This window comes from Pseudopipra pipra, chromosome 17 (assembly GCF_036250125.1).
Source record: "Pseudopipra pipra isolate bDixPip1 chromosome 17, bDixPip1.hap1, whole genome shotgun sequence".
NCBI classification, from domain to species: Eukaryota; Metazoa; Chordata; class Aves; order Passeriformes; family Pipridae; genus Pseudopipra; species Pseudopipra pipra.
The window spans coordinates 5,517,638-5,526,267 of record NC_087565.1 but is presented as its reverse complement, the minus strand read 5'-3'; positions in this window follow the sequence as shown (position 1 = coordinate 5,526,267).

Genomic DNA, 8,630 nt, shown 5'->3' with positions numbered 1-8,630 from the left:
CCCTTCCTTTTACTCTAGCTCAGTTCCAGCAATAGCTGGAGGAAAGATGAAAATCCTGCCTTTGCTCTCTGTCACCACAGACACAGATGCAGCTCTTTCAGCACTGTTGCATGGATGTACCCCAGAATTTCTCCGTGAGCATCCCGGGGGTGCAGGGAGGCTGGTATAGCCCCGGGACGAGGATGGGCAGCCCGAGCCCTGTCCGGGGGCTGCATGTGCCGGGGGAAATCGGGCGGGTTTGATATGATGCAGAAGCTCTTAGCAGGGCTAAGGGTACCTGCTCCTACCTTACCCTTACCCCTACCCATAACCCTACCCCTAACCCCAACCCTATCACTGTTCCCTCCTTACCCATCTTCCTCTCGCTCCCCCATCCCTCTCCCCATCCACCCCTCGCTACCCCTCTGCCCCTTTACTCCCCTCCCGCGCAGGACCCTCTCCTTGCCCTTCCTCTCCCATCCCCGTCCCTCTCCCCCCATCTCCTCCCGTCTCCCCTCCTCTCTCTCACCCCCTGCCTTATCCCCACTTTCGCTTCGGCCTCAGTTTCCCCACCATTGGCCCGGTCGCCGACCGCGTCCGTCGCCGATTGGAGAAGGTACCCGTCCGTCAGGATCGAGGTGCCCGCCCCGGGGAGCGCGGGGGCGGAGGAGCGAGAGCGGCGGCGGCGGAGCGGCAGCGGCAGGTACCGGGCACCGCACCGGGCACCGCACCGGGCACCGCACCGGGCACCGCACCGGGCACCGCACCGGGCACCGCACCGGGCGGGGGGAGCGGGGAGGGATGAGGGGCGGGGGGCTGCCCGGGAGACCCTCCTCGCCACGGCAGGACCTGCCGGGAGGTGCCACACGCGTCTGCGGGAGCGGCGCGGGGGAGCCCCGAGGAGATGGGGATGGGAGCGGGGCATCCTTGGGGCGGTGAGAAGCCCCGCGGGGGGATGAGGAGCCCCGCGGGGGGATAAGGAGCCCCGCGGTGGGGCAGGGGGGGGCTCGGGGCTGGGATGAGCTGTGCGGGGAGGCAGCTCTTATCCCCGGCGTGCGGGCTTTTGTGTGCGCTCGGTGGGTCGGGGAGCAGAGCTCGGGGTCTGTGCCGGCAACAGCCCGGCTGATGCCACGGAGGGGGGAGAGAGTCGCCGAAATGGCCCAACTCATTGAGATTTTCCGCTTGCGATGGTCCCCGAGGATGCTTCAAGCCTCTAACTGAAATTTGTTCGAACTGATTCACTGCGGTTTGGGCTTTTCCTTTTAGCGAAACCGTGTCTTTCTATGGTAAATTAAAAAGATGCCGAGAAAAGGCAGAAAGTAAGGAAAGGTATTAAAGTGGCATGGCAAAAGAATCCTTGCAACAAGAAAAAAATGTTATGTTAATGATAAAATAATCCCTGTTTCACAGAGGCAGTAACTGAAGTTAGAGAAGGAAGTACCAGGCAGGATGCTGAGCAGCACTGGAGCACTTTAGTCACTTGCCCTATATTACTTTTATAACCCATTTGTTCAGATGATAATAATCAAAAGCTGTTATAATAAAACCATGGTTTTCAGTTCTGAGAGCTTAAAAGGCACAAGTGGACCTTAATCACGTGTTTGTTGCATTAACATTTTATTACCATTTTATAGGCTGTTTGGTTTTACTAGGCAACATGCTACAAAACTGAAGTTGTCCTAGTCTGGCACCTCTTTTTTAATATATATATTTCTGGGCTCCTACTTTCTGTAGTGCCACTTGGTTGTAAAAACACACATTAAAATAGCATTTGAGGCAGAATGAACACAAAGGAGATCTTTAGAAAAGTATGTCAGGGCTCTTGTAAACGTGCGAGAAAGGATGAAACTGCGGGGAGAGAGGGTTAGTCAAATAATGAAAAGGGAAAAAAATAGTAGCTATTTATATGCAAAGAGGTCTGGCCTGCAAGCTGCCAAAAATGATCAGAAACTGAAGCAGCAGCCCTGTGCACTGGGTGGGCTGTGAGGGACAGACCACAGCCACCTGCCCAGACACGACTCTGCTGGAGCTCTGCAGTGTGAGGTGAGCATGGTCAGGTGTGACAAGTGCCACCTGAAGCCCTGGGAAGTAGCCACTCCACTGATATTGCCTTAATTTGTCCTGCACACGGGGGAAACCCACTAAGTGGCAGTGGCAGAAACATGAAATGTGTCCCTGGGGTGAAAGGTGAGGCGGGAAGCAGCAAATCCTGTCAGGGTTGGATATTCTTGGCCAGTGAAACCAAGAACTACCTGAGCAATATACTCGCTAGAAGTCTTTACAGAGATTAGAGATTTGCAGGCAAGGGGGAAGATGGGATCAGCCACTAACAAAAGAAATACCCAGAGGCTTAGGGAGATCAGCATCCAGCTGCTCAGTGCCTCATGATTTCCAACTCCAAACTCCTCCAGGCAGCTTTAATCTTTTTTGTGTGTGTGTCTTTGCAGCACAGAGTATGCTGGGGAGGATTCTGTCCTCTGATTTGGGGCTTTACATCCTGTGGTAGTACAAAAAGTGAATCATGTCTCTGTTTTATGCTGCTCATTTTGTTCAGTCCACCCCAAAAAACATCACTGAGTGCTTGTTTTACTTTATTTTGAGCGTACCAAGCCCAGAAACCTGCCTTTGCTGATGAGCTTGGTCACATCTTACTCTATGCAAGATTACCATACACTTTGCTTTACCATTTGGGTTTTTTGTCCTCCTCATGTGTTTCCTTGAGCTGCTGCCCACAAGTTGATTATTCAGAGCCTGGGACATTCACACCTTGCAGAATCCCATTAATGCAATAGTGAATGGTGGAAAAGCTCTGCACGACTCTGCACCCATGGAGCAGAGCTGGCGGCTGGTTGCTGGTGGGTTAGTGAGGTAAGGAGTATGATTTCAGGGGAAAGGTTCCCCCTTTGGATTTTGTGCTTAATGAGTTGAGGTCACTGTATTAAGGAAATGTGTAGGAGTTACTAACCACAGGCTGTTATGGATGCAAGCAGCCCTGAAATGCGTCGGTCTGGATTTCAGTAGCCACCCTGAAGTGCCCTGTGCTTCCCAAGGACACTTAAAAAACACATCATCTTGGTCTGATGAGGGGCTGATCCTTGTGCAGAGGAGCAGAATTTGGAAGCTGTAGTAGTCCAGAGCACCCCACAGTCAGAACTGGGGGCTTTGACTGTGGGGTTGGTGGCAACATGGCTCTCCCTGCACATGTCCCTTATCAGGTTTCCAGCTATCCCAGCCTCTATAGCTGCAGGATCTCCAGATGCAAGAGCTGTTCCTCTTCTGGAGCCACTCTCCTTTCCCTTTTCAAAACTGATTTATTGCTAGACCTCCCTGTGATATAATTAGTTTTGTTCCATCTTGGCCTTGAGTGACCTCCTGGCGTGCGAGTGGGGATGCTGAGCGGCAGGATTTGAGAACAAAGAGTTTCTGCAAACACGTTCTGGGAAAAATGCTCTGAGAGAGGTCAAGGACTCAACTGGTTTATGAATCCCAGACAAAAGCATCCATCCTACTTCAGTAGCTGGGATGAGTGATTGTAGACAAGTACTCAGAGTGGGCCACTAACTTTAGTAGATTTTGTGTCAGACCTCTCGTTAGTACGGTAGAGAGCATGTGATGAGGCAGCAAAGTCTTTAATATTAACAGGGTAGAGTTATTCTAACCTTAAATCTCTCCTCAGCCAGAAGTACCTCTAAATCTGGGATTCTACAATGTTGCTGCTGCCAAAAATAATGTCATCCCACCTCTATTTGTAAATGAGCTTGAGCAATGGGAATATGTTAGTGCTGGGAAATACTCCGTTTATTCTGGTTCATCTTGTTCAGCAAAGTGCGGAGCCTTTCCAGCAGTTCTTGAAATTCTTGGAGCAGTGAAGACACTGTTTCCATTTCTTCCCTTGTGCTATTTCACTGTCATATGTAAAGTTACACTAAAAGTAAATTTAATTGCTATTGTTAATGGATATAATCTATTGCTGTATGGCATCTGTGATCTTCAGTTGTTTGAATTCCCAGAGCTTGGCTTGATTTCTTCAAGAAAGAAAATGAAATGCTGCCAAGCTTTGTTTAACCGTGGCTGCTGATTTGAAGGAAGTAGTTTTCATGTTGAGAAGGCAAGATCAAACACTTTTTTCCCTAAGAAATACTTTGACTTTGCAATGTTCTGACTGAAAAAAAAAAAAATCCAAGAAAAAATACTTTTTGACATTTTTATGGCTTCATATTTGTGGATTCAAGTGCTTTGGGTATGATGTGTGATAGGAGTTTATTTTTCTAAATGGAATTAAGAGATAAAAAAATATGTTAAGATTCTATACTTTTGATAAATGGTACCAACCCATGACACAGAAATAAAAAGTCCCCAAAACATCAGAAGGACATGGGCTCTTTTAGATTTTTCTGTTCTCTCAGAGCCTCCCCTTGAAAAACTGCGTCAATCTTTTTAGCCTGCCAGACTCCAAATAAATGAGATTTGAACATTTAATTCAAGATTTCTTTTGCTTTACAAGCCCCATAGGGAACAGAATCTCAGCCCTTGCTGCAAGCTGGAGCAGCAGCAAAGCTGCTGTACCTTGTCTTGGCTGGAAGGGTTTTGCCCAGGCCTTCCCTCCATGACTGACCTGATCCTGCACTACTTCAGCATAATCAGGACAGGGCAGATGCCACTGGGCTTTGTGTTAGCATAAGAATTCCCAGAAAAAAGGGATTTCCTCGCAGTGCTTTCAAAGTAACTTTAAGGTCTCCTTTGTATTTCTGGAGCGGATTCAGTCTCATGGAGGATTTAAAATCTTTGAGCCAGATGTGGGTCTTGGTTACAGCAGAATCAGCCTTTTCTGGAGTCCCCATATAACCCTGACATATAACCTGTGATCCTGTTAGCGTTGCACATTCCCTCTATTTGGCAAAAAACCTTGAAAAGGATATTTTAACATAGGAGTGAAAAGTAGGTAACCAGGCTGTGATACACTGATTACGTCTCCAATATTTTAAAATGATTTAAAATTTGAAATATTGCCACCACAAAACAGCCAATTTTTATTCCCTTGAATTCCCTTTTACTGTCTTTGAGTGATCTCGAGGACCCTGCTTGGATGCCTTGTGTGAACAAACACCACCATGGGTAAGCAGCAATGGCAGGATCAAGCCCATCACTTCTGATCAAACTCAGTCTTCAGTGACTCCCTTCAAGCTGATGACCAAGGACAAGGTTGTGTCCATTTCTCTTGGCACTTCAGTAGGGACTGTAGGTTGTGAGCAGGTCCCTACCAAGGAAAATAAAAAATTCCTGACCCAGAAATGGAAACCTCACTACATTGCTTCGTGGAAGCAGGAATCCCTTGAAGGCAGTTTCCAGATTTCCAAGTAAATCCATCTTCCAACAGCTGCTTGTCTAAGGCTGTGATTCCTCATGCGTGAGAAAAGGGAGGGTACAAGGTAGGACTTGTCTCCACACTGTGCATGGACAGCAAACCCCTCTGAATCCCAGCAGATGTTTTGGGTTGATAATGGGAACATTATATGCCTGTTTATTCCTTTATCTCAGGAAGAAACACCATTTGGCACCAGTTTCTCCCTGGCAGTCTGAAGGAATTAGTGACCTGGTTGAGCATTGTCAGATGAAGGACATGCCAGCCTGCAGGAGGGGAGGCTTGCAGGGCCTGTGGTGCTTGCAGAGAGTGTGCACTCACCTCTGTGCACCTCCTTCTCCATATATTAGATGTATATTGTTGTAAGTGTCTGTGGAATTGCTGTTTCATACTGAGCTGTGGCTCTTGGAGAGGCCTGTTCATGCTGAACCTCTTCTCACCCTTTCTGATCAGGGGTGATTTTTGTTTATTTATTTAGAGGCAGCCAGCCATGGAAGACACCTGCAGCCAAGGACAGCACAGCCAGGGTTTACCTGCCCCTTTGCAACTTGTGCTTTGTGGCCATGCTTGAGGCTTTCAGTGCTTCCTACAGTAGATGTTTGCTGTAGTCACTGTAGGAACTTGCAGCGCAAGGAATCGCCTTTGGAATGTATCTCAGGTTTCTAAGGAAAGCATAATTTCAGGTTGGCTTCTTCTTACCATCCTTGGTGGCAGTGGTCAGCAGCCCTGCACGCTGCCAGCATGCTGATCTCATGCTCTGTCCCACTCCCCTGTGGATTCCTGCCCTTCATCTCATAGTTGCTGTAGTTTGTGGTTATGGTACTGGTTTGGGATTTTAAATCAGGGAATGAAGAGAGGTCATCCCTTTGAAAGTGGTCATCACTTCCTCTCAATTACACAAGGATCTGCCCTCTTCCAAGAAATCCCCCAATATACCACAGTGTGTCAAGATCTAGGGTATTGCATGATCAAATGAAAATTTCCTGCAAGCTGACACTGTGTTTATTTAAGTGGATGAAATATGATGAAGTATAATGCTTGTTTAGCTCATCTTTGCAGGGTGGATGGGGACTATTTGGTGTCAGGAAACTTAGAGGCTGCAGAAGCCGTGTCAGAAGTCATACAGACCTATGAGCCTGTGCACTGATCTGGACCAAATTCCCTGTGCCACACCAGATTTGTGCTGAAGGGGTTAATTTTGCACCATCTGGCTTTATGCTAGATCAAATATTGTTTGTGTTGTGGTAGCCAACATGAGGCCAGAATAAGCTCAGGGTAATATGCTTGGCTAATCCAACAGAAATATGATTATCTGCCTGTTCCTACTCCAGATCATATCTGCAGTAATGGGTGATTTAGCAACACAAAATAGTGATTGTGGAAACAGGGGAGAGGGCTGAGGACTGGAGCACCTCTGCTGTGAACACAGGAGGCTGAGAGAGCTGGGGTTGTTCAGCCTAAAGAAAAGATGGCTCCAGGGGGATCTTGGAGCCCCTTGCAGCACCTAAAGGAAGATGGAGAAGGACTTTTTATGAGGGCATGTAGTGATAGGACAACTGGGAATAGTTTCAAACTGAAAGAGAGTATGTTTAGGTTAGGTATGAGGAAGAAATTCTTCCCTGTGAGGGTGGTGAGGCATTGGAACAAATTGCCCAGAGAAGCTGTGGCTGCCCCATCCCTGGAACTGTTCAAGGCCAGGTTGGATGGGCTTTGGGCAACTTGGTCTAGTGGAAGCTGTCCCTGCCCATGGCAGGGGTGTTGAAAGTAGGTGGTCTTTAAGTGGTCTTCCAACCCAAACCATTCTGTGATTCTCTGGTGTGAGGGCTGTAGATGTGATGATCTCCTTGCAACGGGCAACAGAGAGACAATAGGAATGTCTAACTCAGATTAGGTACTTAGCTTTAAACAAGTCATTAAGGGAGAAAAATTGCAGTCCTAGAGCAGAATGGCTTCCTAGGGAGTTACCTGAGAGGCAGAAATCGAGGTGATTTAATTTTGCATTTTTCATGCCAGAGTGACTTCCCAGGTACTAATCTGAGGTTAACCAAAACGGAACAGCTGGAGTTCTACTGTATTTTGAAGTATTGTACATTTCAAGCAGTGAGTTCATTTAAGTGCTGTCTGGGAGGCTCTGCTGTTCCTGTGCTTGGCAGGAATCTCAAGACTAATACCTAAGAGGATTAGAGAGCATCTCTGAATGTTAAACAAGATCCAGGCTAAGCGGTGTGCACCAGTGAGCTTGTGCTCCAGGGGCTCTTTGGGGAAGCTATTACTTGCTGATCTGGAAAAAAAAAAGTGGGCTTGTGTGGGAAATACTCTTCCCTCAGCTGAATCCTTCCTGTAGATTCTGTGTCTCCACGTGCCCATGTCATGGACTCCTGTGCTCACTGCCAATGTGAGTGTTGCAGGGGATCGATGATCAGCAAGTTTCTTTTTCTGTGACACTTTTAGTTCTTCTCACGTGCTCCCTTCAGCTCTGTGTTGTCTGGCTTGAGTGAAGAATGGGTGGGCATCCAGCCCACCAACATAGGGTTGAGCAGGCAAACTTGTCATAGGAAGCTCAAGATAAAGACTGTCTTTGCCTGGAAGAGCAATATGACCTCGTGGTACATGATTTTCCCTGTAAAGTCCACTTAGTACAAAGGAGGGTTGGAAGGCAATCATGTCTTAGGAAAAAATGAGTTCTAGGTAGTTTCATGGTATCATTTCATCTGGTTTTCCCTTTTTTTTTCTTTTTCTTTACCTTCATACTGATCAAGCCATAAGGATGAACAAGAGCAAGTTTATGTAAACCATGGTAGTTGACAAAATTATTCAAATATATCTATTCTGAACGCAGCATCCTTGTGTTGTGTCACACAGGATGTTGCATTTTTTTGCATTTTTATTGCTTCTATCTTTAGAAGCACCAAAGAATCACGTGTCTCACATTCTTCATTTGGGTTTGGCTCATTTTGTTTAATTTCTTGTATCGTAAAGGATTTGCCTGAATCTGCATCTTCTGCATGGAAACAAAGAAGGGACAAGTGTAGGAACTCCTGGTAAGAGCTGACTAATTGCTCATGCAGAAACAATATCCTGAATATTGAACATTCTTAAATGGGTTGTAAGAATCTAAATGATGGAAAATAACACCATGCAGTGGGCAGGGCTAGGTGTTGGGAAAATGCTCCATGGACAGTGACGGTGGTGGAAAGTGCAGGGCTGTGCCAGCATGAAAACTTTTTCAGCATTGGTCAAACTTATGGGTAGGAAGAAGATATTAAAGCAAGAGTGACATTAGGGAGAG